We start from the raw sequence: 18,969 nt of genomic DNA, 5'->3' as shown, positions 1-18,969 counted from the left end.
CTCGCCTCAAGTCGCTCGGAGGTGCCGGCGCCTGGCTGATACCTGCAGCACACAGAAGCAAGGCCCCGTGAGTCCCAGGGCACTACTTGTTCCAGCGGAGGGATCACAAGCGCGTTGCCGCGACTGTGACCGCGGAGGAGTCGTGACGCCGCTGACGCCGTACCGGTGGCGCAACGTCGCAGGAGGCGGGGGCGGGGGCGGCGGCGGCAGCGGCGGGGGCGGGAGGGGAGCGGGTTGGGAAGTAGTTCCGGGTGCGCGGCCCCGGATGTTGGCTGCTCCCGCTGCTGCTGCCGACGCTCTCGGCGCTGCTCCGGGCCTCGGCCGCTCGCACCAGGCACTGTTGGGACGTTTCCCGGGGGGCGGAGACGCACACAGCGGCCGGGGGCTCGGCCGGGCCGTACCGGCCTGCGCAGCCTGAGGTGAGCGCCGGCTGCCGGGGTGGTCGGGCCGGGACGGCGGGCGAGGAGGCGGGGCCGGGGCATCTCCCGGGACAGAGGTAGGGGCTGCTCTCCTCGAGACGCCGTCTCCCTCCTCACAGCCGCGGTCGCGTCGCGGGGCCGGCGGCGGGCGGGGCGGGGCAGGGGGCCCGGGCCCAGGCTGAGGCCTGGCGGGCGGCGAGGGCTGGGTCGCTCCCTCCCCCGCGGCGCTTCTCAGCTGCTGCTGCTCCTCAGCTGGGAAGCGGCGGCTCCGCGCCTCCCGCCCCTCCCCCCAGGCGAGGCCCGGGGGAGCCAGACTGAGTTCCCGGGGGCGTCGAGTCCGAGGACAGTGGCCGTCTTCCCTCCGTGACCTGCCTCTGGCCTGGGCTAGCCCCCTTACCCCGGCACGATGCAGCTTCTTCCTTTCAAGCTCCGGGGTGCTTTTCGGCCGGCGAGGCGGCCAGTATCTCGCGCATCGGGGGTGCCCTTCGGGGTGAGGAGGCCCGTGCGGGGGCCTGCGTTCCCACCCATCCTGTCGCCGTGGCCTTTACCGGCATTGGGCAGAGGCAGCCGTTCCATGCGGACGTGTTGCTGTCCTGTGTGTGTTGCATCCTGCCCACGTGGTAGGGTGTCTCCCAACCCCCCCCCCCCCCCCCCCCCCGCTCCATTTTTGCAGCTAGTGAGGAGGGAGGTTAAAGCGGGGTGGTTTTTACTCTGATTTCCTCCGGGTGGCGTGGAAGGTGTTAGGGTCATTTTGCTTTACCGAGGCGTACTGTTGGTCAGCTGGAAGAAGCAAGACTTGTACTCTCTGAAATTGAGACCAGTAGGGGACTTGGTTTCATTGACATCTTCCTCCTCTTCCTTTAGCTGCTCTTGTTCTTTTCTCTACCATTTAATCCTAAAGAGAGAATAATATGCTTTAGCTGCTGATGCATTGAGGTGCATAGTTTTCACTTCCCCATTTTACTTTTTGTGTGTATGGTTGGCGAAGGGTTTTCTTTTCTGTGTTGTGCAATCCACGTCTCAGTTGTTCCTAGTTGGATTCCTGAATGAGCTGAGTTGGGCTGGCCAGGGAGTTAGAGATTGGTGGGCATCTTCCTTGTCTTTTCCTAACATTTACTTTATTCTTTCCTTCTGTTTTGTTTGCTAGTGAAGCAGGTGTGCATGTCATGGATGTGTTACATGCATAGCTCTTTATTTGCAAGGCAGCACTAGGTAGTTTCACTGAGTCACTCATTTCCTGGGAGCTCTTTTATTTCACTTTTCCTCTCTTTCTGTTGAGTATCATTGCACTCTCTGGTTTTTGAAACGTGTTTTGAGTAGTTTCTTTCCTTAATGTCTCTTCCAGGTTAAGGTTTCCATCTTCCTGTGTTTTGCTCTTTTGTGACCACAGATTGCTCCCTTAACTGGGAGCAGGACACGGTAGCAGTGAGAGAAACCTTGTATTCCTCCTAGACTTTAGCAGATATTTATAGAAAAGCAATAACTCCTCTCTATTTTTCTCTTTGGGTAGTATCTAAAGATTTGATTGAATTTTTTAGTTATCTGTTTTCTTTTTGTGTTTCTTGGAGTTAAGGTGAATCATTTTCTTGGTTTTGTGCTGCTGAAGATGCTGGGGTCTTCCTCATGCTTTTATTAGGTATTTTTTTGGATGGGGTCAGGACATGTTAATTTTGGCTCTTTTTGATTCATTAGTTTGGTGAAATGAAAAATCCTCATATTTTGAAGTCACTTTTTAGATTCCAAAATGGCCAGTTCTCACTTTTTCTTGGTTTTTCATATGTGAATTCTCTTGAAGTGTATGTTTGTTTTTTCTTTTATCTGGTACAATTGTTAGTATATTCTCTTTCTAGGTATGTAAAATAAAAATATTTAAATACAGATTCTGTCCATCCTCACCATGGTAAGTATGGGTGGGGCAGTGGAAAATAGAGAATGCTGTTCCGATGCATTCTGAGGCATATTTATTTAGTTAAGTCAGTCAGCATTTGTGTACTTCTGCAAAATACAGTGCTGCGTGTGAAGTGGTCTGCATGAAGAGGCACAAGGAATAAAATACGTGGTCTCTTCACACTTCTGTTGGGGAAACAGCGCATCATTCATAATTCCAAGCAACATCAAGCTCCTGGTTGGGATAACAGTGCAGCCAAAGTCAAAGGTATAAGTGAGATTTGGAAAATTTGGAATTTTCTAAGGGCAAGAGATGTATTTAGTTAAGGGGTATTTGCAAAGACATAGACGTGGCAATGTACAAAAGATATTGAGCAGTTTGACTGGCATAGGGAATCTGTATTAGTGAATGAGAATACATGAGTTTAGGCTTGGTGAGTGTGTATTGGTGGAGGACCTTATTAAGGATATAGGGTTTAATTTGATGGGTACCACAGTGGGTTCTAAACATTGAGAGGACGATGATGCATATTGTTCCTGAGGAAGGTTTTCACAATTAGTTGAATGTCCTGGAGCAGGAAGACTGACTAGAAGGCTCTTAGAGAATTTTAGGAACAAGATGATGAGAGTCTGAGATAAAATGGTGATGTTTGGAATAAAATAATAGCTAACATTTATTGAGTACTGTATGCCAGGCACAATGTTCTAAGGTATTCACATGTATTTAACTCATAAAATCTTCATAATAAGGTCTTATTATTCCTATGAAGAAACTGAGTTACAGAAAGGTTAAGTAACTTGCCCTAAGTCCTATAGAGAGTAAGCAGCAGAGCCAGGATTTGAACCCAGGCAGTCTTGCCTTTGAGCCTATGCATTTAATCTTTATATTGTCCTATGAAAGGGTGTATAGAATATATAAGAGGATGTATGTTTGAGTAAAAATTAATTTGAACTTAGTGATGACTGAATGTGTGCCAAGGGAAGAGAGCAAATTAAACATTGAAAGATTAAAGCCTAGAATCCTGGGAGAATGGCTGATAATGATGAGGAAATTAGGAAAGTGTCACTGTGTAGATAAATGAGCTAAGGTGGGTTATGGTCAGCACTTCGATTGTATACAATCAGGTTTTCAATAAAAGGCTAGTCTTCTGCAACTCCCGATAGCCTTTTCTCCTTGCTGGTTTTGCTCTGGAAATGCAGGCTAGTTTAATATTAATCTAAGCACAACAATTAGAAAAACAGATCTATTCAAAAGAAAAAATATATAGGAATTATTTTGGTTGAGTCATACCACTGCTTCCCAACCTTAGTGAAGATAATGAAGATTTGAATAGAGGAATCCTGTAGTATATCACTATAAGATGAACAGAGATGCAATGTAGATTGTGCAGTTACCAGGGCTGTATTTGGTAGTAAAAAAAAAATATGTGAGTAGATGAGTGTTGGGAGGTTAGTAGCATGATGGCGAAAGAACTTTGAGGTTTGGAACTGTGGGTGACATTATAGGCTAATAGGTAAAGCATTCTGAGAAGAACCAGGAAGTACATCAGTGCCACAGAAGCCAAGGATAGGAAGGATAGTGTGGTAGACAGTATCAGATGTAGTCTCAGAGTTCAGAAACAATCATCATGATGAAAAGACTATTGAACCAGGAGGTGATTTGTAACCTTAGAATCTTGAAAGGAAGGATAAGAAGAGATGCCAGATTTGCTTTCCACAGAAGGCTTTGTAGAGATGTTGTGGTCTGGTGTAATTCTTAGTATTTTCTCCTGTTGCTTCCTCCAGTCCCATTCTTGTCCACATGTCCAAGCTACTCAAATATCAGAAAACTCACTTTTTTTCTTAAAAAAAAAGAAATGTGTTCTAAAGCCAGTGATTTAATACTTTCTCTCACACTTTTTATTCTTTTTTTAAACAGTTTTACTGAGATAATTCACATACTATACAATTCACCCATTTAAAGTGTACAGTTCAGTGATTTTTAGTATATTCACCAAATTGTGCAGCCATCACCACAGTCATCATCCCAAAAGAGAAAGTCTGTAACCATTAACAGTCATTCTCCATTTCCCCCTCATTCCCCAGTCCTAGGCAACCACTAATGTACTTACCATCTCTGTAAATTTGCCTATTCTGAACATTTTGTATAAATGGAATCATACAACATGTGGTCTTTTGTGTCTGGCTTTTTTCACTTAGCATAGTGTTTCAAGGGTTATCCATTTTTGTAGTATGTATCAGTATGTCATTCCTTTTTATTGTTGAATTTCCATTGTATGGCTCTACTACCTTAAGTATCTACTTATCAGTTGATGGACATTGGGGTTTCTTACTCTTTTAAAAATCCTCCCTATCTTCATTTTAATCTTCACCCTGCCAACTCCATCCCTCTCATGGCTTGTCTTTTAGATTATAACCTCTACTATGCATTCTGCTAGGCACTGGGGATATAAAGATGAGTACGACATGGCTTTTGAACATTCATATGGTGTGTTTATGGTTTACATATGTTTTCTCATGTGTTATCTATTTTATCATGCAACAACCCTGTGATGTAGGCAAAGCGTTTTTTAAGATGAGTAATTTTGAAGTTTAGATTAGGTGACTTGCCCAAGATTGCCGAGTTAAGTCAGTGTTGGAGCAATTAGATCATCTTAGTGCGTGCCCATTGCTATTTCCACTTCTCTATGCTGCTATTCTAACTTAAAGGAGCCTCTTGTGAATTCCTGGAGAATTAGAGAGGTTGGAAAATCCCCTTGCTTAGGGAATCAGTAACTTGTAATGTTTGATCTTCAGGACATAAAATGAGATTTTTTCCTACTTCGTTCTGTCACTTGTTTGTGATTTAGATAAGTCATTTCATATTTCTGCCTTTCTTTCAGAACTTTACTGGGGATTAATGTGATGATGGTGATAGTGGTAGTGGTAATAATAATAGCTAACGTTTTCTGAGGCCTTAGGATGGGCTCAAAAGTGTTCTAACTATTTTTCATTTATTATTCATATAATCCTCACAACAACTCTAAAAGGTAGGTGTTTTTGTTATCAAAAATTTACAGATGAGGATACAGGCATAGAGAGGTTAAGTAACTTGCCTAAGGGTATGTAGCTAGGGATGGAAAGAACCAGGATTTGAACCCCTGCAGTCTATTTTCAGAACTCAGTGACTCTTATCACTCTACTGTTAACTGTGTTATGAATTAATAGAGGGTATTATTTCAAGTAAGGGTATGACCAGAATATGAAGATTGGATTTTGAATGTAGTTGGGGAAACAAACAGCAAAATTAAGTTGACATTGCATCCACATTTCTTTTAAATATCAATCTAACACTTCAGTGTACAGAGATACGTGTTGTGTAGGCATCCAGGTACATTTTTTTTCTGTTTATCTCGGCTAATAGCCTCTCAACTCAGAAATTGCATTATTTTCAGTGCTCTTCACTGTCAGCTTTGTTAGTCATTAGCTTTCCACATTGCCGCTATTCAGAAACCTTGGCTTAGGACAGCTGAAGCTTACTTTAACCTCTCCTAAGCCTCCCTTTAACTGTGAATCTTTGTTTTCCATTTTGAACAGTTAGCCTTTCAGTCCTAGATGGAGGTACTCTTTACCTCCTCCACCCCAAAACTCAGAAAACACCACAGAGGCATTTTATAACAACGGTCAAAAAATTTGACCATCTTATTTGGCATAACTGGATTTTAGTGCACAAATAACAAGAACCAAAGCACAGTGTTTTGGTTAAAGAGATTGACTTATACTGAAATTGGAAAAGGCATCTGCTATACAGGATTTTGGATTTAATAGAATTTGTTATAACCAGATCAACTGAGCATTATTACTGTGAGCCATCTGCTGGGACATGGAAATAGCTTTGTTATATGGAACCCGATGTATTTATATTTATAACAATGGCATTCTACTTATTTTAAGTAATCTTTTGTGGTTACGTACCTTGGCTGCTATTTTACTTGGTATATCAGCTGATAACCTGAGAATGCAGTGTCTTTCAAAGTGGTTATTACTTTTCTGTAGAATTCAGACAAAACAACAAATGGAGAGCAAATGAGACTCATATATGGTGTCAAACTTTAATGCTGTAACAAGAGAAAATACTGGGTAAGTATGAAAATGATATAAGCTAATTAGGACCATTTTCAATAAGAACTCTTTGGCACCATTAAGTTTAGTTTCTAGTAATTACTAAACTACTCTGGTTGCTCTAAGAATTTTACTGTAAATCTAAAGTGATTTCATTTTGGTATAATCAGACCTACATTAACACTGCTCTGTCTGACTTATTTCCCATCAACAGGTCTGTTGTGGGATGCAATAAGAGAAACTTGTTAGAACATAGTCCTAGAAAACTCTTCTGAGTTGAATGCTAACAATTTGGAGATGGGCGAAGTCCTTGGGTGGAAGTTTTTAGAGAGAGTCTAGAAACCTGGCATGTTGACTGTCTTTGCTTGGGCTGCTGTAACAAAATGCCACAGATTGGGTAACTTATAAACAACAGAAATTTATTGCTCATCGTTTTGGAGGCTGGAAAGTCTTAAGGTCAAGTGCCAGCATGGTCACCTTCTGGTGAGGGTCCCCTTCTTGGATCATAATTGGCACTTTCTTGCTGTATCCTCACATAGTGGAAAGGGCAAGGGATCCCTCCTGGATCTTTTATAAGAGGCTAGTTCTATTCATGAAGGCTCTGCCCTCATGATCTAACTACCTCCCAAAGACCCCACGTCCTAATATCATCATCTTTGGGGGTTAGGATTTCAACATACAAATTTTGGGGGGACACAAACATTTAAACTGTAGCATTGGCTATTTTTTCATTATTTTCAAATACTATATATGTCATGGATTCCATTGAAGACTTGACTGATTATCCTAGGATGACCCTGTGTGTGAAGGAGACTTTATCAAGTAACTTAGTTTTAGCTAAAGTTTTTACCTGGAGTACAAAGCTAAAACCTGTAAATGAATTCTACCTAGATGGAGTCCTGCCCAGTGGTATAGTGGTGTCAAGGATATAAGACTGATCTTCTGATTGATTGGTAAAGTGTGGTGCCAGTGTCACCTTACTAAACATTTCAGAAGTTGGAATTGGCTTTTTCTACGGCTGAGACCTGGCCTTACTGTGAAACATAGGTTTATGAGAGAATGGATGAAGGGAGGAAGACTGCTAGAACTCATTAATAACAATTTCAAATTGTTTGCTTACAGAGGGATGGGATTGGGAGGGGTGCAGTATGGTAGAAAGAAGTTATTAATATCCTAGATTTTGGCTGGTGTGTATATGGGTGCTTATTAAATTATTAAAAAGAACTAAAAAGTTGCTGTGACTTGTCTGTAGAACTTTGGGAAATTAATTACAGACACAACAGTCAAATATGCTGCAGTCAGGAGCAGGTTGACTCTTCTGAATGAAGATGGAGCAGACTGTCATGGCAGGAGATAAACAATATATGGCATCAGTTTTTGCTAGTGTGGTTGGGTCTGTGAATCTGTGACATGCTTTACTTGTCTACCCTCTGTAAGGACCTGTTGATGGTATTGTCTCACATCTGTATACGTAGATAGTAATCACCATCAGAAATGGCATCTTTGTGTATCAGGGAAGTCATGTTTTATGTCTATTATAGGGCATTTGTGCGTTGGAAAGATTTCCACCTTAATTTGAATAATACTTTATGAAAAGCTTTTTCTCTGATCTATTAGAAAAACAGTCCTGTGATATAGGTAAGGCAATAATATTTGTATTCCTGTTGATAAATGGAGAAAATGAGATACAAGCTAAGATTGACTTAGTGTCACTCAGTTATTTAATAGAGCAGAGACAGGAGCCTAGATCCTGCATTCTGTCTCTAGTCTTGTACTTTTTAGTAGAAAGCTGACAAGGTTTTTTTTTTTAAACTTACATTGCATTCTTATTTATTTATTGATTGATTGCTGCATGTGGGCTTTCTCTAGTTGTGGTGAGCGGGGGCTGCTCTTCCTTGTGGTGTGCGGGCTTCTCACTGGTGGCTTCTCTTGCTGTGGAGCACAGGCTCTAGGTACGCGGGCTTCAGTAGTTGTGGCACGTGGGCTCAGTAGTTGTGGCTCATGGGCTCTAGAGCGCAGGCTCCATAGTTGTGGCACACAGGCTTAGTTGCTCTGTGGCATGTGGGATCTTCCCGGACCAGGGCTCAACCCCATGTCTCCTGCATTGGCAGGCGGATTCTTAACCACTGCGCCCCCATGGAATCCCAGCTGACAAGGTTTTTATGCAGCACACACTTGGATTTCTGAGGTAGAAATTAAAGTTTAAGAACCCCAAAGGACCTGGGCTCCTTGGAGCATTGTCTTGTGATAATGTCAGACTAGGGTACATACAACTGTTGAGAGCAGCTTCTTCCTTTGTTAAATTTGGGTCCATTTCCAGTAATTGGATGCATTTTTACTTGAACTTGCATTCTTTGTGAATTCTGGAAGTAAGGAGGAGATGGAATTAGAAGGGAACTTTTAAGGATTACTAAATAGCAGATTTGGTCTTATTATTATGAAAGTATACATCTATAAAAATTTAGAGAATGAGGAATTGTATCTGGAACATTTAGAGGTTGAGGGTGCTTGGGTTACAGCCATAGTGCGAACATATTGTTTTTTGCCGATGGGCAGGAAGAGTGACAGTATATAAAGAACTTATAACTCCACAGAAAAAAAGACTGGGAAAGAAAGCATCACTTTGGGTAGTCTTTATTTTCACCTTTGAACCTGTTTATATTTTCTATAAGTTCTCTACAGTGAGCATATATCATTTTTATAGTCTTCTGTATTCTAGTTTTTAACTAAAGAATAAACATGTATGATTTTTATGGTTCAAATGAGAATTTGGAAAAATGTGAATCGTAGCACTTTTGAAGAGTAGTTTAAACACTGGTGCTATCAAAGTAGTTTGCTTTTTAGGCAGTTATGTTAATAAATCAGTTTGATAAATTATTTGATTATAATCTTATAGGTCAGGTTGTGGGTGTATTAAGTATTTTGGGTTTTTCTTTGTAGAAATTGGTCATTTAGCTCTGGTGGTCAATAAATTAATTTTAGTCCCCCAGAAGCAACCAGGAACTTAGGTTTACATATAGTAATTACTTATCAATAAATGACCTAAAAGTAGCACTCTGACTTATAGTGAAAACTGGATTTAAGAACCTACTCATCTGCTTTAATTTCCTTGGCAGATTTCTAATAAGAAAAACCAAATTGTCATTGATTCTTTAAGGTACTTGTTTTCATCCGGGGACATTGGACTCAGTTTCTCTCATTCATTTGCTCATTTATTCACCATGTGTTATGTCCTGGGAACTGTACTAAATGCTGGGGACACAAGTAACTGATAGGGTCCCTGCCATCAAAGACTACAGCTTTTGGTTTGGGAGAGACATCAGAAGAGAGATCCTAGGCATATGGAAAGACCCATTTTTTCTGTTTTTCCAGTTTTTAACTAAAAAGCAGCATGACTAGCTTATTTGAAGAATTTAATGCTTTTGGTGTTGTGTTTAGATGGCTTTAAGAGGAGCTGATGGTTTCATAATTATTTTTCTGACTCCAAAATATTGAAAGTCCTTGATCTAGAGAATTGCCTTATCTAAGGAGCGTTGCTTACTGAGGTAGATGACCCAGGCGTTTATATTTATATCCGATTTGCTTTGGGAGCATAATTAAGAAACCTGTGTTGATTCTTCTAGGATGGAGACAGTGTCTTTTGTTGTCTTTTATTCTCTCTACTGTTGATCCTTGAACAACAAGGGTTTGAACTGCACAGGACCACTTGTAGGAGGATACTTTTCTATTGTGACTACGACAGTACTACACGGTACATGGTTTGAATCTGCCGATGCGGAGGAACTGCAGATATGGAGGGGCAACTGTAAGTTATACTCGGGTTAACCCCCATGTTGTTCCAGGATCAACTGTACTAGTAAATGGGAGGATATTTCATATTTGAGCTTAACTTTAAGACTATTAACACCGATACATTGTATCAAAAGTTACCTTTTGTCTAATATATATGTATGTCTGTATATGTAATATATAGATATATAGTAGTTCCTAACATCTTAATAGTTAATCTTTTATTCAGGCCAGCGAGATATCCCACTAAAACACTTGAGAAAGAGTCATTCGCCTACTCTTAGAACACCTGTAGTCACCGATAGCCGTAAGGTAGCCTGTTTGTTGTTAGCTCTAATTGGGGCAAAATTTGCTTGTAACTTCATTTCTTTTTCCTAGTCCTTCTGTGCAGAACATTAGACACCTAGTTTGCCTTCTTTGACAAGATAACTCTAAATATATGAAGGCGATTGTTCATTCAGCAAATATTTTGTCAGCACCTACATATGCAAGACATGGTCCTGGGCATTGTGAGAGATCCAAAGGTAATTAAGAGGCATAGTCTCTTCTCAGAGAACTGATACAGAGAAAGTCATGGGTTTGTTGAAAAGAGTGCTTTTGCTTATGATGATCAGGAAACTTCTTGGAAACAATAATGTTTGAATTAAGATTAGTGATGGGGTAGACTAGGCTGACTGCATAATCAAAAACCTAGAGATGAGGAAGAACAATGCAAGTTGGAGGAGTAGCAAGAGGCCCAGCCTGGCTGTTTGACAAACTATCCTCAAGGATATTGAAAATGTTCATTGTTTATTCTCAGTGCCTGGAGGAGTGTTCGTAAATAATAGGTGCTCAGTAAATATTTGTTGAATGAATGAATGGTTACATTTGGGAAATACCGAGCAACTTCTTGAAGAGTGGTAAAGCGCTTTAGAATATTGAACACTTTGATAAGTCCCTTAGAGAGAAAAAAAATACTTGACTCAAACTTACTTGATTATGGAATGCCAGTTAACAGCTCTGGAAAATATTACACTGAGTCTCTACGGTAGAGGTGACAGGGAATGCTGGAAAGTGTTTTCTTCAAGGTAAACACACCCATTTTCTTCATTCTATACTTGACATTTGGCTTCTAAACTCTTCACTAGGCTGATTTCCCTCCCCGCAAGCATTCTGGCTCATAAGTGGTCTTAAAACGTGGTACTCAAACAGAACACAGTACTCCAGTTGTGAGCTAACCAGTGAAGAGTGAATGGGACTGCTACCCTCGTTGATCTGGATACTGTTCTTCTAATGAACCCTAAGACTGTGTTTTAGTTTTAGCAGCTGAGTCACTGTCTTGGCTCATATTCAGTTCTCATATTAATTTACAAGAAGTTCTTTGAGTAGATTCTCTGATTTCCTATTAGTAGAGCTAACACATGAATGCCCTTTTTTTTTCTGATAGAGTCTAGGTGGTTTTCTCAGAAGTACTAGTGATTCTTAAGTTTCCTGAAATCTGAGAAAGAAAAGAAAAAGAATTAATTGTACAATGCTAGAGTAACATAAAAGTCCACCACTGCTGAGTATACTCAAAACTAGATAAAATATAATGAATCCCTCTATACCCATTACAGATTTAATAATTATTAAGCTGTTTGCTGTATATGCCTCGACCATCTTTTGCTTAAGTGTTTTAAAGAAAATCATAGGCATTGTCTTTTCACCCCTACAAACATCGGTATGCATCTCTAAAAAATATAGACATTTCTTACATAACCATATGCCATTATTGTAGCTAACGAAATTAACAATATTTCCTACTAGTGTTATCACAATATCCAGTTCATAATAAACGTGTCCTTGACTATTTGTGTCTTTTTACAGTCGGTTTTTAATTGAATCAGGATTCAGACAAGGTCTACACATTACATTTAGTTGTTACGTTTGTTGTCTCTTTTAGCCTAACACAGTTCCCCCCTTACTTTTTGGCATAATTTCATTGTGTCCACTTCTTTGACCTTTCCTGTCTCTATACCAAGTTCTGTTACTGTTTCTTTTGAAATAGCTGTAAGAGTTTTCCTTCATTTACAGCAATTCAGCAAACATTTTGGACTGTTATGTGCAAAACATGTCCTAGGCATTATGGGAGGTAGAAAGGTTAATTTGACATGTGCCTGGCCTACTAGGAGGCCTGCAATCCAGTGGCAGAGACAGGTACATACAGAAACAATACGAAAGAGATTATTTGCCTTCGGATGGGTCATGCCTTGATTATATATCCTCCCATATATTTTCCTGGAAAATGCTGCTAGTGGTATCTTCTTAGTACATTACTTCAGGCATGTCCTGATCAGGAACCCACAGTTGATTGCCTTTTGAATCAATCCAAACTATACTGTTTTGGGCCTGGCACTCAATGCTCCACTAATTCCCACCTTTACCTAACGTGGAACTTCTCAAGACACAAATATCCTTTTTTGGACCAAATTTATATTGTCATGTAGAATTTTCATTTCTCAAACAAGATAATAGATACTTTCAGAGCAAAAATCTTCTTCTTCTGTATAATATTGGAAAGCTTAATAATTAACTTTTGGAGAGTCCTGGCACATATGCCAGTAGGGCTGTTCTTCCTGCCTACTACCTTTCCAGAGACAGAGCTTCTGCCAGTTAGAAGTAAATAATCCAGGGGCTACCCTGGTGACGCAGTGGTTAAGAATCTGCCTGCCAACGCAGGGGACACGGGTTCGAGTCCTGGTCCGGGAAGATCCCACATGCCGTGGAGCAACTAAGCCTGTGCGCCACAACTACTGAGCCTGCGCTCTAGAGCCCGCGAGCCACAGCTACTGAAGCCCGCGTGCCTAGAGCCCGTGCTCCACAACAGTAGAAGCCACCGCAATAAGAAGCCTGTGCACCACAAGGAAGAGTAGCCCCTGCTCGCCGCAACCAGAGAAAGCCCACACGCAGCAACGAAGGCCCAGTGCAGCCAAAAATTAAAATAAAAGTAAATAATCCAGTTCTGGGTCTCTTCTTTTACCCCAAAAGCCTCCTTAAAAATAGAAAAAAGCCCATTCAGTGGTCTGAATCACATAATGGCAGATACATGGTTTGGATGTTGCCACTTCCCCATCACCATGTCCATGGCAAACTACTAATTTCTTGTTTTTAGACATGACCTTCGCAGTGTAGCACTTCAGGCAGCTACTACCTATCGAGTATAATTGGCAAATGATATGAAACCTTTCTGCTATCCTTCTCCTAAACCAATAGTTCCTGAATTAAGCTGTGTATCAGAATCACCTGATACTTGTAATTAATAGATTTCCTAGGTTTCGCTCTAGACTGTTGAATTAGGATTTCCAGGAATTGGATAGAAATGATTCTTATAAAGTTGGCCATGGTTTGTAGACTTGCTTTGAGGACCAGGCAGGTAATTTTAATTTTGTTAAACAGCTCTAGGAGTGGAGACTAAAGCTGCCCATCTTTTCAGGTGTATAGCATCTCATTCCTCTGACAACCAATATGTTGTTCTGACATGTTCAATTTATTTTATTATTTTTTAAATTAATTTATTTTTGGCTGCGTTGGTTCTGCTTTGCTGTGTGTGGGCTTTCTCTAGCTGCGGTGAGCGGGGGCTACTCTTCATTGTGGTGCGCAGGCTTCTCCTCTTGGTGGCTTCTTTTGTTGCGGATCACGGCTCTAGGTGCACAGCCTTCAGTAGTTGTGGCTCACGGGCTCTAGAGTGCAGACTCAGTAGTTGTGGTGCATGGGCTTAGTTGCTCCGCGGCATGTGGGATCTTCCCGGACCAGGGATCGAACCCATGTTGCCTGCATTGGCAGGTGGATTCTTAACCACTGCGCTACCAGGGAAATCCCTGATATGTTCAATTTACATTTCAGAGATATGGTAGGATCTCTTGCTTTGAATTATACCAGGCAAAGCACATGCATCAAATGCCCAAGATAAAGATATGGGATCCAGAGAGGTGGCATTTTGGTTTTCTAAATATAACTGAGCTTAAATTTAAAGCCTCAGAACCCTTCAGCCCTCTGGAAACTTATTCTTTCTCTGTTTAGTGAATACCTTTAAAACTTTAAAATGAAAGAGTTCAACATTTTTGGAGTAAACAGTCTTTTGAATTTTTCATACTTCATGTATATTCATTAAAGATGATTTAAACATATAATGTGATTTAACTTCATACACCTTTGTTAGATTTTCCATAAAAGTACACCTACAAGTTGGGGAGATGTTCTTTATTAGACCACGTGATTTGATTTTGAGACTGGAAATTGTGGTTAAGTTATTGAGCAAAGTAGAGAGACTGAAGTTTCAGGATTATCCAGTGAGTTAATGACAGACCCAGAAATAGAATCCTGTGTTATTTGCTTGGGTTATGATTTGGTTTGAAGAGGGTGGGCTGTGATCTGCTTACATAAATTTCAGGAAGTAAGGTTTGGGGTTTGGAAGAAGTTACAGCTCTGTGATGTTTGGCCAAGAAGCTCCCCTCACTCACATTTACCACCTGTTTTATTGACAGCAGTCCTAAACTATGGAGGGTAAAGAGACAGTTCAGCCTTACACCTCCTACTCCTACAGGAACAGTCTTATAAAGCTGAAGCTGATTGTTGGTTGGCTTGCTTTTTTTCATCTTCTGTTATAAGAGAATAACAACACCTGGCCCTAGTGTTGTTTTTAGGAGGAGAGGGGTATAACCTGAGTAGTTGATTTATAGTGTTAAGAGTGGTTTCCTATAGAATTTTTTCAGGGTATATAGAGGTGTATACATAAGTGTATCTTCATTAAACATGTTTAATTAATAAACAGTATGGTTTGGAAATGGTGGAGCCCACCAGAAAACAGACTTTCTTGAACCACTAATGGTTCAAGGGGTTATAGATTTCAAAATAATTGCTATAGTAGAGTTGCTTTCTGGTGAAGTCATTACTTTTACTCTCCCCTTTTCCATTTTGTGGGGTGCGGGGGGGGGGCTCATATGGCACTGGTGAAGCAGCAGCTTACAGAACAAGAGAACATTTTGTGTGTGATGGTTCTTAAACTTGCTCTTTTAAAAAAACCAAAGGAACCCCCCCCAGCTGTATTGAGATAAAATTCACATACCATATAATTCACTGTTTAAAGTGTAAAATTCAATGGTTTTGTTTTTTTATAAATTTATTTTATTTTTATTTAGTTTTGGCTGCGTTGGGTCTTTGTTGCTGAACGTGGGGGCTATTCTTCGTTGCGGTGCACAGGCTTCTCATTGTGGTGGCTTCTCTTGTTGCAGAGCACGGGCTCTAGAGCACAGGCTCAGTAGTTGTGGTGCACGGGCCCAGCTGCTCCGCAGCATGTGGAATCTTCCTGGACCAGGGCTCGAACCCATGTCCCCTGCATTGGCAGGCGGATTCTTAACCACTGTGCCAGCAGGGAAGCCCCAATGTTTTTTTTTTTTTTTAACATATTCATAGTGGTGTGTAATCATTGCTGCAGTCTAATTATAGAATGTTTTCCTCTCCCTCTAAATGAAACCCCACACTCGTTAGCAGTCAATCCACTTTACCTGCCTCCCCAGCCCTATGAAACTACTAATCTAACTACTAATCCATAATCTAACTATTAATATAAATTTGTTTTGGACATTTGATATAAATGGAATCATGTAATGTGTAGTTTTGTTACTGACTTCTTTCACTTAGCATGTTTTCAAGGGTCATATATGTTGTAGCACGTACCATTCCTTTTTATTGCCAAATAATAGTCTGCTGTATGGTTATAACATCTTATTTATCCATTCGTCAAGTTACTGGGCATTTGGATTGTTTCCACTATTTTGCGATTATGATTTTTTGCTGCTGTGAACATTCGTGTACAGATTTTTCTGTGGAGGTATGTTTTCGTTTCTTGGGTATATTCCCTGGGAGTGGAATGGCTGTGTCATATGATTACTCTATGTTTAACTTTTTGACAAACTGCCAAACTGTTTTCCAAAGTGGCTGCACTGTTTTACGTTTTTCACTATCAATGTATGAGGGCTTCAATTTCTTCACATCTTTGCAACCTTTGTTATTATCTGTCGTTTTGATTATAGCCATCCTAGCTGGTGTGAAGTGGTATCTCGTTATTTCGATTTGCATTTCCCTAATAACTAATGATGTTGAACATCTTTTCATATCTTATTGGACATTTTAATATCTTCTTTGTAGAAATGTGTATTCAAATCTCTGCCCTTTTTTTTTTTTTTTTGCAGTCAAATCCTCTTCCTCTGTGCTGTGTCTCCAAATCTTTGCCCATTTATAAGTTGGGTTGTCTTTTTATTATTGAGTTGTAAGGGTCCTTTATATATTCTGGATACCTAACTTGCTTTTCTAACTGTGAATTTGTCTGAAATTACTTGCTTGGAGGCAGAGAGAAGTAATGGATACAAAGACTACATTAAAAAAATCTGGTGAGTTTTTCAGTTAGATCTTAGTTGTTCTTATTTTACGTTTATTCTCTTTTTCCAACTCTTGAGGAACCTGGTTTATTCGTTCATTGAACAAATATGACTGCAGACTGTATACCAGGATTTGGGGATATAACAGAGAATGAAACAGAAACTTTTATCTGCATTCTAGTGGGAGAGAAACAGATAGTGAAACAAAAGTCATATCAAATCATATCAGATGATGACGAGCTATGAAGAATAAAACAGGATAATGGGGATATACTGTGATGAGCTTTCTAACATATTCTTCACCTTTCCTGATTTCTTAATCTGTTCCTCTATGCTCTGTTTGACCTTTTTGTGCTTTCTGTTTATTTTCATTTTATGTAGTTTGTGGCTAAACTTTTACCTCACTCTCTCTCCTTATTCTTAACACCCTTGCAGTCTAATTTTTGCTTTCACTAGTCCCCAAGATCCACCCTCTATAGTAATAATGATCTCCTATTAAAAGCCAGTATTGTCTTTTCAGTTTATGTCCATCTTAATCTGTGTGTAGCACTATTGCCTTTCTATCCATTAAATCACTTGCTGCAACCTCCAGTACAGTTTTCTCAAGTTTTTTTTTTTTTTAACTGGTTCGTCTTCTCTAAATCTGTTAGAGTTCTCCAAATTTAAGTTTTGGCCTCTCTTCTCCCTCTAACATTACCATGGTGAATTGATCATTCTCACATGATTTTTTGCTTTCTGAGAGCATGTGACTCTGAGTTCTCACTTTCTAGCTATAGCTGCATCACTCCCTTCAGGTTTAACTAGTGAAGCTGCAGTGGACAGCTTGATTGCTACTCACTCAGCAGGATTCTTTTCCCTTTATGCCTTCCTCTGACAGATTTTTCCTGTTTAAGCTGATTAAGACATGGGTTATTTCCATGACTGCTTTAATGGTTACCTGTGACTAATGGTATAACAATTCACAGTGTTCAGTCAAGGAACCTGATTCAGAGGGGTTGTTCCTTCATGGGTGCTAGTGAATTTTTTACTTTCAAGTCTTTTGAAAGAGCTGAATTCCGAAGTTAGAAAAAGAAGGAATAATCTCTTGACCTCTAGTGCTTATAGTATTCATTTTCAACAAAGTTTTAATTCTTACTTTTTTTTTTTTTTTTTTGTGGTACGCGGGCCTCTCACTGTTGTGGCCTCTCCCGTTGCTGAGCACAGGCTCCGGACGCGTAGGCTCAGCGGCCATGGCTCACGGGCCCAGCCGCTCCGCTGCATGTGGGATCTTCCCGGACCGGGGCATGAACCCGCGTCCCCTGTATCGGCAGGCAGACTCTCAACCACTGCGCCACCAGGAAAGACCTAATTCTTACTTTTGTCTGATATGGTGTTGCTTTCATTCAAGCTACTGTCACAGTAACTGAGGCATGAATTTTTCCTTTTAACAGTATTCCCATGGTCACAATTGAGATTCTCATTTGGGTTCTTGATGCAAGGTCATGAATGTTGCAAGTTCTTTGTAAACTATAAAGCATATCTGTGTGGTGGGAGAGAGGAGAGAAGGGCTCATAAGAATTACTTGGGAGCTTTTTCAAAATTCTTAGTCCCATTTCACCTCCTCCTCCCAGATAATGTATTGTTATATACCTGTTAGTTAAACATCTGCTTCCTAAATGTGAATAGTTTGTAACTCATTTTAATGTACACACGAAGACTGCTTATATTAAAAGGAATTCCATATTCTTTCTGTTGGTGATGGGATGTACTGCAGTAGTTTCTCTTGTAGCATACCATCAGTGAGTGAATGACTGGTTTTTACTCCCTGTCCTCTGGTGGTGTCATGCTATGCAAAGTTTCTTGTATGTTGATTTTCAAAGGATTTGCAGAAAATGCTACTAGGTGCTGTTGGCACCAACTTAAACTGTATAAATTTTGGATGTAATTGAACAAATTAATATAATTGTTCAACATAGTTGGCTTCAGAAATGTGAGTTTGTGATTTGGAGGACACTGAGATTTTCCTGATTTCACTGTGAATCATAGCCTTCTTTTGTGAGAGTTACATGTTGCTGGGCATCCACCTGGGTAGGGAGAAGATGATTGGTATATTTGTTCTTCCCGTTAACCAGACTGGTGTTCAAGACACCATTGAGGCACAGTAATCTAAATTAAAAGTGGAGAAAACTGAAACTGAGGCATTGAGGCCACAGTAGATTAGAAAGACATTTAGGAGCTGGAGTTGGTAGTAAAACTTCACCATTTTAAAGTGTAAAATTTGGTGGTTGTATACAAAAGGTTTTTATTCAGAAGGTCGTGCAACTATCAACACTATCTAATTCCAGAACATTTTCATCAATCCCAAAAGAAACCTGTTAGCAGTCATTCCCTACCCCCAT

General features: G+C 40.4%; 1 protein-coding gene across 2 annotated transcripts in view; it reads left to right on the top strand.

Moving 5' to 3' along the window:
- Window positions 1–245: 245 nt before the first annotated feature.
- FOXJ3 (forkhead box J3) overlaps window positions 246–18,969 on the top strand; it is a 136,583-nt gene continuing 117,859 nt past the window's right edge. Inside the window, exon 1 of one of the 2 annotated variants that reach the window (XM_032632952.1) lies at window positions 246–419. The gene's annotated coding sequence lies outside the window, so the exon portion shown is untranslated. The remainder of the gene's footprint in view (window positions 420–18,969) is intronic. The other variant, XM_032632959.1, reaches the window with a different exon arrangement.

The sequence above is a fragment of the Phocoena sinus genome, chromosome 1 (genome assembly GCF_008692025.1).
Source record: "Phocoena sinus isolate mPhoSin1 chromosome 1, mPhoSin1.pri, whole genome shotgun sequence".
NCBI lineage: Eukaryota > Metazoa > Chordata > Mammalia > Artiodactyla > Phocoenidae > Phocoena > Phocoena sinus.
Note: the sequence above shows the minus strand (reverse complement) of the source record. Positions and strands in the feature narration are given on the sequence as shown.